Below are 15882 nucleotides of genomic sequence, written 5' to 3'. Positions count from 1 at the left end.
AGGGACTGTTTGCTTTATTTATCTCCTTTAAAGAACTATGTTTTACTACCAGTTTTATCTGTAGGTGATGACTTCAATCACCCCATTTGGAGCTTATTTTATCTCATATATTTTGTTTCAAGGTTACAGATGTCTATAATTTTTTCTAACTTGTACTTTTTAAAAAAATTTCTTGCAGTGGATTTCCAAAAGGAGAGGAAAGCAGAAATATTGTAACTCTAATATTTTAAAACCACAAATGTCTTAGCTCATTTTCTGTTGCTATAATAGAACACCTCAGATAGGGTAATTTATTACAAAAAAAGAAAAAAGTTTATTTAGCTCATGGTTATACAGGCTGAGAAGTTCAAGAACATGGCACTGGCATCTGGTAGGAGGCCTTCATGGTGTAACACCCCATGGTGGAAGGGCAAGCAAGCATTTGAGACAGAGGAAAAATGAAGACCAAATGTCATCCATTTATCAGGGTTCCATTCACATGATAACTAACCAACTCCCACAATAACAGCATTCACCTATTCACATGGGCAAAACTCTCAAATTCTAATCACCTCTTAAAGGTCTCATCTCTTAATATCATCACAATAGCAATTAAACTTTGACATGAGTTGTGGAGGTAACATTCAAACCATAGCAAGAAATAACTGGGAACTGGCTCCTCCCATGACTCATATTTTTCTCCCTATTTAACTTAGCTCTCAGTCATTGCTTCTGATACAGACTTGCCTTTTATAAACCTTCCTGGATCCTCATATGACCATCAGCTTGGCAGAAAAAAGTCACTTCTGCCTAGATCATCTTGCTGTTGTCCTATTCTCTACATAGTTATTCCTTACATTTATTAAAAGTGTACAAAATTCCAAGAAGTGTCCTAAGCATCATAGATGTATTGATCATTTACTCCTCATATCACTGCATGTGGTTTTAATTATTATCCTCATCTACACATGAACAACTCTCAGTACAGAGAAAGTGGGTGATAGACCAATGTCAGTATTGAGGATTCCAATCAAGACTCTGTCTATTGAGCATTTTTCCTTAATCTGTATATTCTGCTGCCTCATGATATCACGGCTTGAATAAGCAACACTGTCATAAATTAAAGCAATGTCCCTCAAACATTATAGCTTGAACTGTTGCCCTGGCTATCTCAGTACCTCTTTACATCTATATAAAATAGTGAAAATTTCTCTCTACTGTGTGTTGTTAAAAAAAAAAAAAAAAAGTAACCCACCAACCTCCCTGACTCTAAATGCAATGAGTATGTGCAGTGGCTTCAGGTGTACCTGTTGGCTATTTGTATTTCTTCTTTGGAGAAATGGCTACTCAACATCACTAATTATCAGGGAAATGCAAGTCAAAACCACAATGACATACTATCTCACATATGTTGGAATAGCTATTATCAAAAAGAAAAAAAGACAAAGAATTGGAAAAGATCTGGAGAAATGGAAACCTTTTTCCACTACCACGTAATTCTGCAATCCCACTTACGTGTGTATATACAAAACAATTGAAATTACGATTTTGAAGAGGTATCTGTACTCTCATGTTCATTGCAGGATTATTCATAATAGCCGAGATATGGAAACAACACAAAGGTCTATTGACAGATTGAAGGATAAAGAAAATTTTGTGTGTGTGTATGTGTGTGTATATATATATATACACACACACACACACATATATACACATATACATATATATACATACATATACATATATACACACATACATATATACATATACACATATATACATATATACACATACATACATACACATATATACATATATATACACATATATACACACACACAGACACATGGTTGAATTAACACACACACACACACACACACACGGTTGAATTAAAAAAATAAATTAGTATAATGTCCTACGAAAATCATAAGCATATAGTTAAAAATGCCCACAAAATAGATAAAACTGTAACCTGATATTCTAAGCACACCAAAATAAGTTAAGAAAGTCATACACTATATCAAAGATCAACATCCATTAAAACTAAAAATATTTAAAAATGAGTTACATTACTAAAGAAAATAAAAATTTAAAAAAAATCCAGGCATGAGAGTCACATCTGCAATCTCAGCACTTTGGGAGGCCTAGGTGGGATAATTGCTTGAGTCCAGGAGTTTGAGACCAGCCTGGGCAACATAGCAAGAGCCCAGATTTATTTAAATAGATTTTTTAAAATAAAATAATTTTAAAAAAGCACTTCTCATTCATACTAAAACACAAGAGATACAGATATACATATGCACAAAACAATACATAATATGAGAAAATAAAATTATTTTAAAAATGAACAGGTGATAAAAAATAATTTGTGAGAAAAGGACAAAAGGCAAAGAGAATTAATAGCATGTGCATAATAGGAATCCCTAGTAAAACAAACAGAACCAACAATGTAGAAAATAAACCTTAAAGAAAAATATCGTTATAAATATATATGTGTATAAATACAAATAAGAGAGATGAATATGAAGAAATATGTGAGATTGATCAAAACAGAGGAAGTAATAAAATTGTTAGAAAAAAAGCCTTTCATCATCTAGACAAAAAGACCAAAATTAACTTCAATAGAAATGAAATAAGATTGAAATATGAATTTTAGACAGAAATTTTTATATCAAAAGACAATATAGGGTCCTATTAGAGATATATAAAGGATAAAAAGTATGAGCCAAAGACATTATAGCCAACCAAACTGCTTTTTCTGTATAAAGATAGAATATAACTGTTTTTTTAAATCGCAAAATAACTTTGAAAATAAAAATATTCTTTTCCATGAGCTTTTCCTGAGGCATCTGCTAGAAGGAAAATTTCAAATATTCAAAATTAGTAGAAAAGCATTAGTATAAATCCTGGTGTATTTCTACATATTATATGTAGAACTAAGACAAAAGTATCATCCCAAAATAAAAGTGTAGTATATAGTGACAATTTGCTTCAAAAACGTAGATACACTGCAACTCTCAAAAATTGAAGGAGGTTTGTATCTAGGGTATAGGAAGCTGCAGAGTGCAACTCCCACCTCAATAAGCAGAGGACTCCAGGGTTAACTACTAACCGGTGACTCTTCTGAATCATTACAGAGCTCAGATAGCTGAAGTGGGAGGGCAATCAAGTAGCCTGAATTCCAAGGAGGGAGAGAGTTACTGAAGAGAGCATATGAAGTAGTATTGACAATTTGGAAATAGCTAAGAACAAAGTAGCTAACAGTGTCATGAATTGCTAAATACTGAGTGCAGGCTAAAATAAAGAACCCTTGGGGCTTCCAAACATGGAGGAGTTGCCGTCACTCAAGACTCATTTCCCTGGACCTCCACCAAAGCCTCATGAGAAAGACTGGCTATGTTAAGAAAATGGAGACAAGACCCCTCAGTGGGGTAGGAAAAGGCTCAGACCTTCCCAGACCTTCCCTCGCATAGGAAGAGTCAAGCTTAACTAAGAAAAGACCACTCATGGACCACAGGTAAAGACATTAAAACTAGGGAAGCATAGCAGGAAAATAATACTATGTATTAGGGAGAAATAGAAAAGGGTCTTTGGCCAGGATTATATGCTCATACCATCAGAGGTCTCTATTGCTGGTAGAGGGACAAGAACTTTCATCTCACATAAACACACCAAAATAAATGGCAGAGTGTTGCTGTCCCAGAAACTATCAGCAGAAATGCTGAGAAATATTCAGTCCTGAGGCTCAGGCACACAACATTTTGGTACAAACCATTCAATAAGTCTCTAGAAGTTTCCAAGCATTTGCACATCTGCCTGTCTTCTTCTGAGCCCTCCAAACTGTTCCAAGCTCTGCCTGTTATCCAGTTCTGAAGTCACTTTCACATTTTCAGGTTATTTTTATAGCAGTGCCGAACTCCTGGTAGCAATTATGTGTATTAATCTGTTTTCACACTGCTATAAGGATACTACCTGGCACTGGGTAATTTATAAAGAAAGGAGGTTTCACTCACCGTTCTGCATGGCTGGGAAGGCCTCAGGAAAGTTACAATCGTGGCAGAAGGGGAAGAAGGCATGTCGTACAGGGTGGCAGGTGAGAGAGAGCAAGGAAGTGTCACACTTTTTAAAAACCATCAGCTCTCATGAGAACTCACTCACTATTACGAGAACAGCATGGGGTAAACTGCCCCTGTGATCCAATCACCAACAATTGGGTCTCTTTCTTGACATGTGGGGATTTCAATTTGCAATGAGATTTGGGTGGAGACACAGAGCAAAACTGTATCACCTACAAATATTAAAATAACTTACTATTAAAGAACTATATACTAAAATACTTAAATTGGCTCTATGCCTGTGAATTTTACAACTTGGAAGAGATGCAAAAGACACATGGAAGGAACAGCTTGCCTTGTCTCACTTAAGAAAAAAAAAATATGGCCGGGCACGGTGGCTCACGCCTGTATTCCCAGCACTTTGGGAGGCTGAGGCGGGCGGATCATGAGGTCAGGAGACTGAGACCATCCTGGCTAACACAGTGAACCCCGTCTCTACTAAAAAATACAAAAAATTAGCCGGGCGTGGTGGCGGGCGCCTGTAGTCCCAGCTACTCAGGAGGCTGAGGCAGGAGAATGGCGTGAACCCCGAAGGCGGAGCTTGCGGTGAACCGAGATCGCGCCACTGTACTCCAGCCTGGGCACAAAGCGAGACTCCGTCTCAAAAAAAAAAAAAAAAATATATATATATATATATATATTTATGAGTATATATATCTAATAAATCATAGCTACTAAATGAGTTGAATGCATTAATAAGACTTTTAAACTCAAGATTAAATGGAATTACAAAACAAATTCTACCAAAGGTCTAAGAAACAAATATCAATTCCTCAGAAAACTTTTTCAGAATACAGAAGTGGATGTAATAACACTTCTCAACTCATATTCGAAAGCCAGGATTACCATGATTCTAAAATCAAGAAAGACATTATAAAAAGGAAACTACTGACCAATGCTCTTCTTGAAAATAATTGTAAAATGAATAATATATCATGTCCAAGTAGGATTTTTTTAGAAAATTCAATATGTAAAATATATATTATGACCAAGTAGGATTTTTTCAGAAAATTCAAAGTTGGATCAACATTCAAAACTCCATCATTGTAATTCAGCATATTAACAGATATAAAACAAAAACCATATTTTAATAGATGTAAAATAAGGCATTTATTTATGGTAAATAATTTCAGAAAATTAAAAATTTCGATCTGAGAGAAAATCTACCAAAAAAACCTATTTCAAACAACTATTAATTTTATCTAAAAATCAGAAAAAAGCTATATTTTATTATTTTACTAGGTCTATCCAACATTTTACTGAGGTTCTTGCAAATTCAGTAAGACAAGAAAAATAGAATGCATAAAGATTGAAAATTGAAAAAACTTTTTACATATAATATTTTTAAATAATATTTTTAAAAGGTACTAGGAGTGATAAGTATATAAAGTCACAAAATGCAAGGCCAATTACAAAACTCTATTAGAACAGTTGGTAATTAAAATTATGAAATAAAAAATAGTGTATGCAATAGTATCCAAAACAATAATTATTTATGTTTAAATCTAACAAAATAAAAGTTCTACACCCTAAAAAACACAAAACAGAGGTTAAAGGAATCCAAGAAGATCTAACTAAATGGAAAGTCACACTGTGTTCTTCTATTGTTAAAATATTAATTCTGGTACAAAAATTCAGTTAAGTAAAAGTAAAATCTAATGTTCAGTAGCCCAATAGGGTGACTTATTTAACAACTTGCTGTTTATTTCAAAATTACTAAAACTAAGGTTGAAATGTTCTTAATATAAAGAAATGATAAATGCTTCAGGTAATGTATATCCGAATCACTGATTTGATAATTATACATTAAATGCCTGTATCAAAATATCATATATAACCCATAATTATAACTATTATGTATCAATAATTAAAAATAAAATTAAACATAAAACCCATCAATTCACCCCATCTGACCTATTGATTCAATGCAATTCCAATCTAAATCTCAGTATTTTTTTTGTATAATTGACAAACCGATTCTAAATTTTATAGAAACTGAAAAATTTTAACAGGGATAGAACGTTGACAATGGAAAAAAAAAAGGAAAACCTCCATTATCTGAAATAAAGACCTACTGTAAAGCAATAGTGATCAAAAGAGAGTGAATTTGGGGAAAATATGAAAATATAGCCAAATGAAATACAATAGAGGATTAGGAATAATCTAACACATATAGAGATGAATGATTTTAGATAAAGACACAAAGTCAATTTAATAGACTAAAAAATTAGGCATTCATACTCAAATAAAACATGCAGTATAATCTCAATATCTTATACTACATATAAAAACTAATTCAAAATGTATTCTAGATAATTTCTTAGGTCTTAGCATAAACATCACTTACTCAGAGATAAGTTCTTCTATACCTAGATTTTAATGTAGGTATCTCTACTGTATTTTGTTTGTGTTTGTTTTAATACATCCTCTACCTAACTTTTATATATGTTTCTTTATTAAACCATGTATTAATACCTACTTTCTTCATTATAATTAAATTTATAATTAGGACCGTTTTCATCTTTGGCCCTCAGGCACTTTTATGAAACAGTTTAATAGTGGCTTCTTTCCAAATAAGCCTCAGTAACCAATCCCTGAAGCTGAACAGAGATGGTGTGCTATTCTGACCTCCAAGCCCTGTGTTTCCCTGAGGGCCCAAGCTCTCAAGCAAAAAATTAAGAGGTAAATATATGATATATTCCACAATAACAGAGGCATAACTCTCATATACATAAGAAAATATTTTCTATTACTAGTAAGAAAAAATATAGTAACATATAAATAAGGTTAAAGGATATACAAGCGTAAGGATAAGACACACGTTATACCAGCACACATGACTGCCTATTTAATTTCACTTACCTCTTTTGTTTATGTTTTCCTCTACTGCATATATGTGTATAACAGCTTTAGAGATATACATCATATGGCATGAAAGAATACAATTCAATGATTAGATTATTCAGAGTTGTATAACAATCAGAAAATAAATTTCGGAACATTTTTGTAACCCTAAAAGGAAACCTAGAGTCATTTCTCTTTCTCTCCCATCGCTGTAACTGCAGCTTTAAGTTACCATCAAGCTCCTTTTTGTCTCTATGTATTAGCTTATTCTAGATACTTTATATAAATATATATAATATGTGATCCCCTGAAACTGACCTTTTTACATAATATTTTACAGGTTCATCCAAGTAGTAGCCTGGATCAGGACTTAACTGGCTTTTGCTACATAATATTCCATTGTGTGGATATATCTCCTTTATAGATATATCCCATTGTATTTTTCTGTTTTTCAGTTGATGGAATTTTGGGTTGTTTCCACTTTTTGGCCATTATGAATATACTGCTACGAACATTTACATACAAATTTTTGTGTGAACATATGCTTTCATTTTTCTTGATTATATCTATAGGAGTTGACTTGCTGGGTCATATAATAACTATATGTTTATCATTTCGAGGGCTAAAACAGCTGCACAATTTCACATTCACACCAGTAGTGTATGAAAAGGATCAAGTTGTAAATATTCTTACCAACACTTGTTAACATCTGCCTTTTTGATTGTAGTCATCCAAATGGGTGTAAGGTGGTATGTCATTGTGGTTTTGACTTACTTTTCTCTGATGTCTAAAGATAGCAATTTTTATGATTAGAAGACGTTATATATCTTTATTTGGAGAAATGTAAATTCATCTCCTTGTTCATTTTTAATTGTATTACTTTATATAATTGAGTTGTAATATTTCTTCATAGTCTAGATACAAAGTCTTTATCAGATATATGATTTTTCACTTTTTATTTGTTTGAAACAGGGTTTTGCTTTGCTTCCCAGGCTGGAGTGCTGGGGTGCAATTATAGCTCACTGTAGTCCTGACCTCGTGGCCTCATGCAATCCTCCTTCCTTGGCCTCCCAAAGTACTAGAATTACAGGTGTGAGCCACCACACCTGATCCACTTTCTTGATGGTATCTTTTGAAATACATTTTTAAAAAATATTGAAGATGTTCTTTTTTGTAGCTTGTACTTTTGGTATCGTACCTAAAGAAAAAGTAATCCATTATTGCACAGAAATATGCCTATGTTTTCTTCCACAAATTGTAGTTTTAAATCTTTCAGTTTTAGGATACAATAATTTTGTATACCATGTGAGAGATAGTATCAACAACTTTTTACATAGGATATCCAGTGGTTAATCACTACATGTACTGTTTTTATTCTGTGTGCATTTCTTTAAATATGTTTAATATATATAAATGTATTAGTAAAAACATACTTGAAAGATTCTTTCCCCTGAATTCTAGCTTTCCCTGTCATCAACTCAAGAAATGGGTTTAAACTTCCTTGAATAAATGTTTATATCTCCTGAATAGAGTCACCTGAAGACATGGTATAGAGCTAATGAAGAATTGTTTAGTCAATTCTATGGAAATATTGTTTCTATTTGTAAACTCCTTCAGTGTCAGCAAACATCACAATGACCTGTTTTGCAAAAGTATGTTTCTCAGAACAATGCTGCGGGTGACATAGGTTTTACTTAATATTGGCTATTAATATCGACTAGCTTATACATTTTCTTTTTCTTATAGTACCAAGTTCATTGTTAATTACTCCATACCAACTGTGTGAGTGGCAAAATCCAGAGAGGTCTGAAGGTCTGCATCCATCTCTATGAGAGGACCCCAGTACCAAAAATGTCTTTTTTTTTTTTTTTCTGAGATGGAGTATTTTCAGTAGAGATGGAGTTTCAACCTGTGTTGCCCAGGCTGGTGTTGAACTCCTAGGCTCAAGGGATCCATCTACTTCAGCCTGCCAAAGTGCTAGGATTGCAGGCATGAGCCAATGCATCCAGCCAACAATGTCTTCTACAAGATAGAAAACTACATTATCAATTGATTACCTTACCAGCTTAAGGAAGAAGATAGCATCAAGTTGCCACTTTCCATCTAACGTCTAAAATATTCATGACCAGGTCTCTCTTAAAGTGTGCAAAGAAGATAATTATCGGAACAATATATTGTTCTCTCATACAACTTATTTCCATAAATATTTATAAGGGCCTAAAATATTTAACTCTACAATGAATTTTAAATATAATATACCTTGCATTTCAGATGGTACAGTAACATATATGTGGAGCCTCCACAAGTCTGGATCCCTAGGTGCTTATGTAGGGTAGGGTCCTTGCACTGGTCTATACTTTAAGTGAGATAGTTGGTTATGTAGGCCATTGAGATGTCAGGTTAGTTATTGCAGCATATCTTAGCCCCTTAGAAAAAAAATAGGAGCATTTCAAGGACAAATTGTCTGTCATCTACTCTTAAAGGGTACAAAAAGAAAGGTTATTGTTGCAAGCAATCCTCCCTATAAGACAATCAAGGTTTTACAGTACACAGAGTTTCTGCCAAGCATTTCTGCTTGTAGTGTCTGAACAACTTTCTCTAGCTTCCTTTTGCAGAGAACTTTCTTTATTTCTCTGTCTGAAATACATCCTTATTTGGAAAAGCTACTTATTTTTGAAACTGTTTTAATAATGCCATCTGTCTTCCTTTTCCGTTGAAAAATTAAATCTATATTCAACTATACAAGATATTTTTCATTGTTTAATCATGTCATTACCTATTTCCCATTACCAATAGCCTTCAAAATGAATATGGATCTTCTTATCTTATAGGTCTATAGCCATCTCATCATCCTCAAATGAATTTCAGAAAGCTGGTGGTTATTCTTTTTTCTTCATTCATAAACTGATACTTTTAGAAATCACATCTTATTAAAGACTGTAATTCAGTTTAACTTTTCACTATTCAAAATTTTCATCCTCTCTTTTTCTATCTGCTATTGGCTTTTTCATGTCCTGATGCTATTTCTAAAAAGTTCAGAACTTAGTTTTTTTTTTTTTTTCTCTCTACTATTTCTAAGGCATAAACTTATAATTATACTGCAAGAACCTAAGGTATCTTTTAGAGTCATATTATCCAAGTCATAATACCATGTTACTTCTTCTTATGGGCATCTTCATATACTGAATATATAATTGTGTAATTTATTCATCTCTGTCTATATCCATACATATTTTTACTGTAATTGTAAAAATACATGTATATTTTATATATAACTTTGTGTATAGATAGATAGAGATTATATGGATATATATGATAAATATTTCACATTTCTTTCTCTACCTTCTGCCCTAAGAGTGGACACAGGCCTGAACTGATCACAAATTATGTGTTGAAGTTGGTGCTTTCAATTTTTTCTTTTAAAGATACTAGAAGAGTTTCTCGTTAATTTGGAGCATCACTGCTATCGCTCCCATACATCGCAACATCTTGTTTAAGTGAGATTTTATTGTCTTATTTGCCATTTAGCAAAATGAAGTATTTATCTGAGGTAGCATGTGAAATGTTTCAGAATTTCCTGTATTAACGTCTTTGAATCCACCCATGCCTATTAATCATATGACTGTTACAGTGACTTTCTAAAAATAGAAATCATAGTACAGCTTTATTTTGCTCAAAATATTGTAGACACTTCAAAACATTCTTGAACTAAAATCCCTAATTCTAGTAATTGCTTTAGAAGGCCTTATGCGATCTGATCCCTGCCAACTTTTCTAATTTTCAACCCTGGTGTATTCAGCCTATAATATTCCAGATGAGCTAGATGGGGCTTCTTGATCTTGATCTTTGTCAATTATATTAATCTGATTCACGCTTTAGAATTTTACTATTACTGTTTTCTTTCCCTGAAATTCTTCCCAAGTGCTCCATGTCCTAACCGGTTCATTTCTTCACATTATTTATATCTTAGCTCATTTGAGAAACATACCTAGTGTGTACTTTAGAGAAAAGTCTTATCACTTGTCTTAGTCTGCTCAGGATGCTATAACAAAATACTACAAGCTGGGTGGCTTACATGAGACAAATTCATTTTTCACAGTTTTAGAGTCTGGGAAGTCAAAGTTCAAGATCATGGCAAATTTTGTTTGTGGTGAGAGCTTTCTTTCTGGCTTTTAGACAGCTGCCTTCTCTGTGCGTCTTCATATAGCCAGTGTGTGTGTGCTGAGAGAAAGAACAACTTGTCTTGTGTCTCTTCTATAAAAGCACGAATCTTTTCAGATCAGGGATTCATCCTTATGATGTCATTTAACTGTAATTACTTCCTTAGAGGTGCCATGTCCAAATACAGCAACACTGGAGGTATCAATATTTGAAATTTTGGGACACAAATATTTGATCCATAACATAACTAAAACAGTACACATCCTCATCTAAATTCTGTACCCCTCACTCTGTGATATGTACTCTTACTGAATTCAAAACTATTTAAAATAGTACTAAACATTTTACTTGTTTATGAAACCTCACTAAGGTTAGGCATGTTTCATTTTAAAAAAATTATCTTAGGATCTAGCAATTGACCACTGCTTATTATTTTAGAAAAAATGAATCTTTCAAGGAGAAATGAATCCATTTCTGAATAATTATGGAGAAAATCAATAGAGCCTAAAAAAGATTTAGACAATCGAGTATGATGGTCTTTTTTTTTTTTTTAACTTGGACACTTCTCCTTAAGTCTTGAGACTTTTTATTCTAATTAAATATTTGATTAATAATATCTAAATGTGGCCAGGCATGGTAGCTCATGCCTATAATCCCAAAACTTTGAGATGGCTAAGGTGGGAGAATCACTTGAGTACAGGAGTTTGAACTGGCCTGGGTAACATACTGAGACCTCATCTCTACAAACCTTTTAAAATTAACCAGGTATAGTGGCACACACCTGTATTCCCAGATACTTGGAAAGCTAAGGCAGGAGGATCACTTGAGCCCAGGAGGTCAACACTGAAGTGAGCCATGATTGCACCACTGCATTCCAGCATGGCTGATAAAGTGAGACCCTGTCTCTAAAAAAGTTAAAAATAAAAATAACATCTAAATCTCTGTTAAATTTCCAAAATGGCATGTAAGGTTGAACATGTAGTTATATTAAACAAAAACATTTTTGTGTTTAAATATTTGATATTGAAAGCATAATTTTATTCATTCTTAACCTACATATGAGTTCCCCTAAGAATGAGTGAGTTATGGAAGCGCTCCATCCATGACTCACCCATTTAACCCCATCCCAAATACTTTGTGCTACTTACAATTCTGTTAAGAAGCTTGTCCCATTCTTAAGCTATGTTTCTACATAATTATATTCAGGGAGTCAACAACATATCTCTCTTAGTGATTATAGGATGCAAACCCATCCTTATATAATTATAGAGAGTACTTATTATGCAAATATCCTTTGATGAGAGGTAAGAGTGAAATTACCCAAAAAGAGAAACAGTTTGCAAAGCAACTTTTTTGGAGGCATACAAAAACCAGAATCATGGTATTTTAAAAGAGTACACATTTATTGAGACAGTTCTGTTTGTTTGTTTGGTCTTAGCACTAATGTCACATTTGTTTTAATTGATATGCATCACCCATATGTCCAGAGAATGATGAATTTTCTTCACTGTTCCCTTCACCTAGCATAAAACAAATTAACCAATGCAAAATATACATATGTGAATCTGTTTTTTCTTCCAAGGTCCTAAAATTCACTTACTAGGGGGAGAAATTGGTTGGAACAAGTCATTAGGACAGCGTAATTGCTTCTGATATGATGATGAATCTTTTAAAACTTGTGACAGTTTCATCGCTTAGTTCATTGATTACAGGGAGCAGCTTCTAGTACTTAAACAAAGCTACATTTTCAGTGGATATTGGAAATGATGTCAGGGAAAGCCACTCCTCTAGGCATCACGTCTAACCTTCAATACCTTATTATTGACCAGATTCTGGCTCATTCACTCAAATTATTTAATTGAACAATTCAAGTTGAGGCATAAAGTAGACAAATTAATTTAGTGATCATCAATAGGCTGACATTCCCTGTGAAACTTTAGAAACTTTCTGTATGTTTTGCAGTAGTGTTTAGTTAACCCATTTAAAAAACTCATTATTTGAGTAAATATTACCTTACTTTGCTTTAAATTCTACTTTGAAACACCATTTTTTTTTATGTTAAAGTTTTCTTTCCTTTAGTGTTGAAGAGTTTCACTTGTGTTCATGTCTTGAACAATTAATATTATGACATTTCTTTTGACTTTAACATTTAGTAGTGTGGATTCAGCTTTACTTTAACCAACATTATTTAAAAAGCATTTAAATTAATTTTGATATCAAAATTTCAGAGAATGGAAAGGACATTAGAAAGAACTGTAAAATACCCTCCATGTAGGAAATCTGGGATAAAGAAAGAAAATTATTTGTTCTACCTCTAATTAAAGACAAGTAAGTTGCTCTCCACTTTTCCAATTGTAAAAGGTATAATCATCTCCACTGAAATAGTAGATTTGTGATCTAATCCACACTGAAAATAAAGTACCTGGGTTTATATTCTCAGTGCTGATGTCATCATTATTTCAAAAATCTGTTTTTCTTCACAAATTGAGTTTGCTCCAGTGAATTAAGAATTCAAAATATTTTTTCTTATTGAGAAAAAAATATTATTTGGTAAAAGTGTTAAAGGAAAATAATTGATTATAGTCTTCTCATATGTCACTTTTAATTTTTCTTTTAACTCTCAAAATCATAAGTGGCATATTATGTCACTTAGGCCTTTATGCTGTATATTTTCTAAGAATATAACGTACAAATGAAATGTCTTATATAAATTTTGCATATACCATATTTAAGAGAGTTATTTGAGCTTTTGGTGGAACAATTTAAGGCAAATTAATTATATAAGTTCAAAGTTATGAAATAAAAATGTTTTTATGTATTTTAAATATTTTAATGTAAGTGAGAATCCTAACAAAAACCTGAAAACAAAAATAGCAAAGTTTTGAGGCTCTTTGAATAAGTGAATTTTAAACTGCATAAACTCTTAATATAAAAGTACATACTGTGTGTCTAATTTTATATAATGCTCTAGTAAATGCAGAAGAATACATAGTGATGGAAAGTGAGTGTGTGGTTTCTTAAAGAGTTGAAGGGGGGAGATAAGAAAGCAGAGATTACAGAGGGGCATGAAGGAACTTGGCAGGGTAAACTACATGTTCACAATGTTGATTGTAGTGATGGTTCTGCCGGAGTTTGGCATTTTATATATTTATCTTTTTCTATTATTTTTACCTCTTCCTACCCATTCTAAAATCTTATATTATGTAAACCATGGATCAGGAAACCACAGTCATGGGATCGCTATGAGTTAAATTATGTCCCTCATAAAAATACGCTGAAGTCCTAACCCCTAGTACCTGTGACCCTGACCTTATCTGGAAATAGAGTGTCAGGGTACAAAGCTAAGATGAGTTTATACTGGATATCAGTGGGTCCTAATCCAGTATCAGTGGTTGTCTTTATAAAAAGAGAAGAAGGGATGAAGAGACAAACACAGGGAGAATACTGTATCACAAAGAAGGCAGAGATTAGAGCAGTAATGTCTACAAGCAAAGCAATGTCAAAGATGGCTGGCCAACCACCAGAAGCTAAAAGAGAGGCATTGAGAAGAATGTCCTCCAGAGAGCCCAGAAGGAACTAACCCTGCAGGCATCTTGATTTTAGACCTCTAGGCTTCAGAATGGAGAAAGCATAATATCCTGTTATTTCAAGCCACCAAATTTGTGGTCATTTATTATGGTAGGCCTAGGAAACTAACCTTAGGGCCATATCCAGCCCACCATCAGTTTTTATTAAGAAAGTTTTAAATTGCAATACAGCCACATTCATTCATTTATGTATTGTCTGTGGCTACTTTCATGCTAAAATGACAGGGTTGAATAGTTGCTGCAGAGATCATATGGTCTGCAAAGCTTACAATTTTCACTGTGTGACCCTTTAGGGAGAATTTTCACTCTCCTCTGATTTGAAATGCATAGAGTATTGCTCTAGGTGGTCAAACTTGGGCAGATATGTCAGTGAGTTCTGTTTATAATATATATTATGCATATATAAATATATGTTGTGTATATATACTATATGTACTATATATGCACAGACATACATAGGCATATATAAATATATGTATATATGTACATATCTAGATATGTAAAATTTCAAATTCTTGGCATAGGCAATATCTTAGGGGGAAAAGGTATGTTTGAAGCATCTTCCTATGCAGTGAATACTGTTTGATAATTATCTATTGAAGTTTGGAAACTTATCAACCTGCAGTTAAACAATTTGCATTGTTTCTGTAGAGATTCTGATATAAACAGGTAGTATTTTTTTTAGTATGACCTTGACCGGAAAACATTCAAATCAGAATCCATTTTTATAAGGATAGTTTGTAACACAGTGTTTTGATTACTAAATAAAAAGGACCAGTTACTTTTATAGTATCTTTACACATAGTCAAAAAAAAAAAAGAGCTGAAACTCTAGAGTTAATTTTAAATCATGTTTTGAGTCAGTAAAATTTGAATTAAACTTGTAAAATTATGAATCTCAGCAGCTTCTGCTCTATTAACTACAGATAATTAGAGAAAATACTTTAGCATAAAATTTGAAGCTTCAGTCAGAATTTCATAACTCTATGAAATATTAAAGGAACTATGTTATGTAATATTACAGTTCATCTTTATATAATTGAGTTGGCCTTCACACTAATGAGCCATAGGAACCTCTATTAAAAATGAACAAATTTTAGGATTTATGGAAGTCTCTATCAAGATGCATACATGTTGTATCTTCTGCATATTTATCCTGGGCTTAGACCAGAAACATATATACTTGTTCACCCCATG

The sequence above is a fragment of the Hylobates moloch genome, unplaced genomic scaffold, assembly GCF_009828535.3.
Source record: "Hylobates moloch isolate HMO894 unplaced genomic scaffold, HMol_V3 SCAFFOLD_13, whole genome shotgun sequence".
In the NCBI taxonomy this organism is placed as follows: domain Eukaryota; kingdom Metazoa; phylum Chordata; class Mammalia; order Primates; family Hylobatidae; genus Hylobates; species Hylobates moloch.
This window is presented reverse-complemented; position numbering follows the sequence as displayed.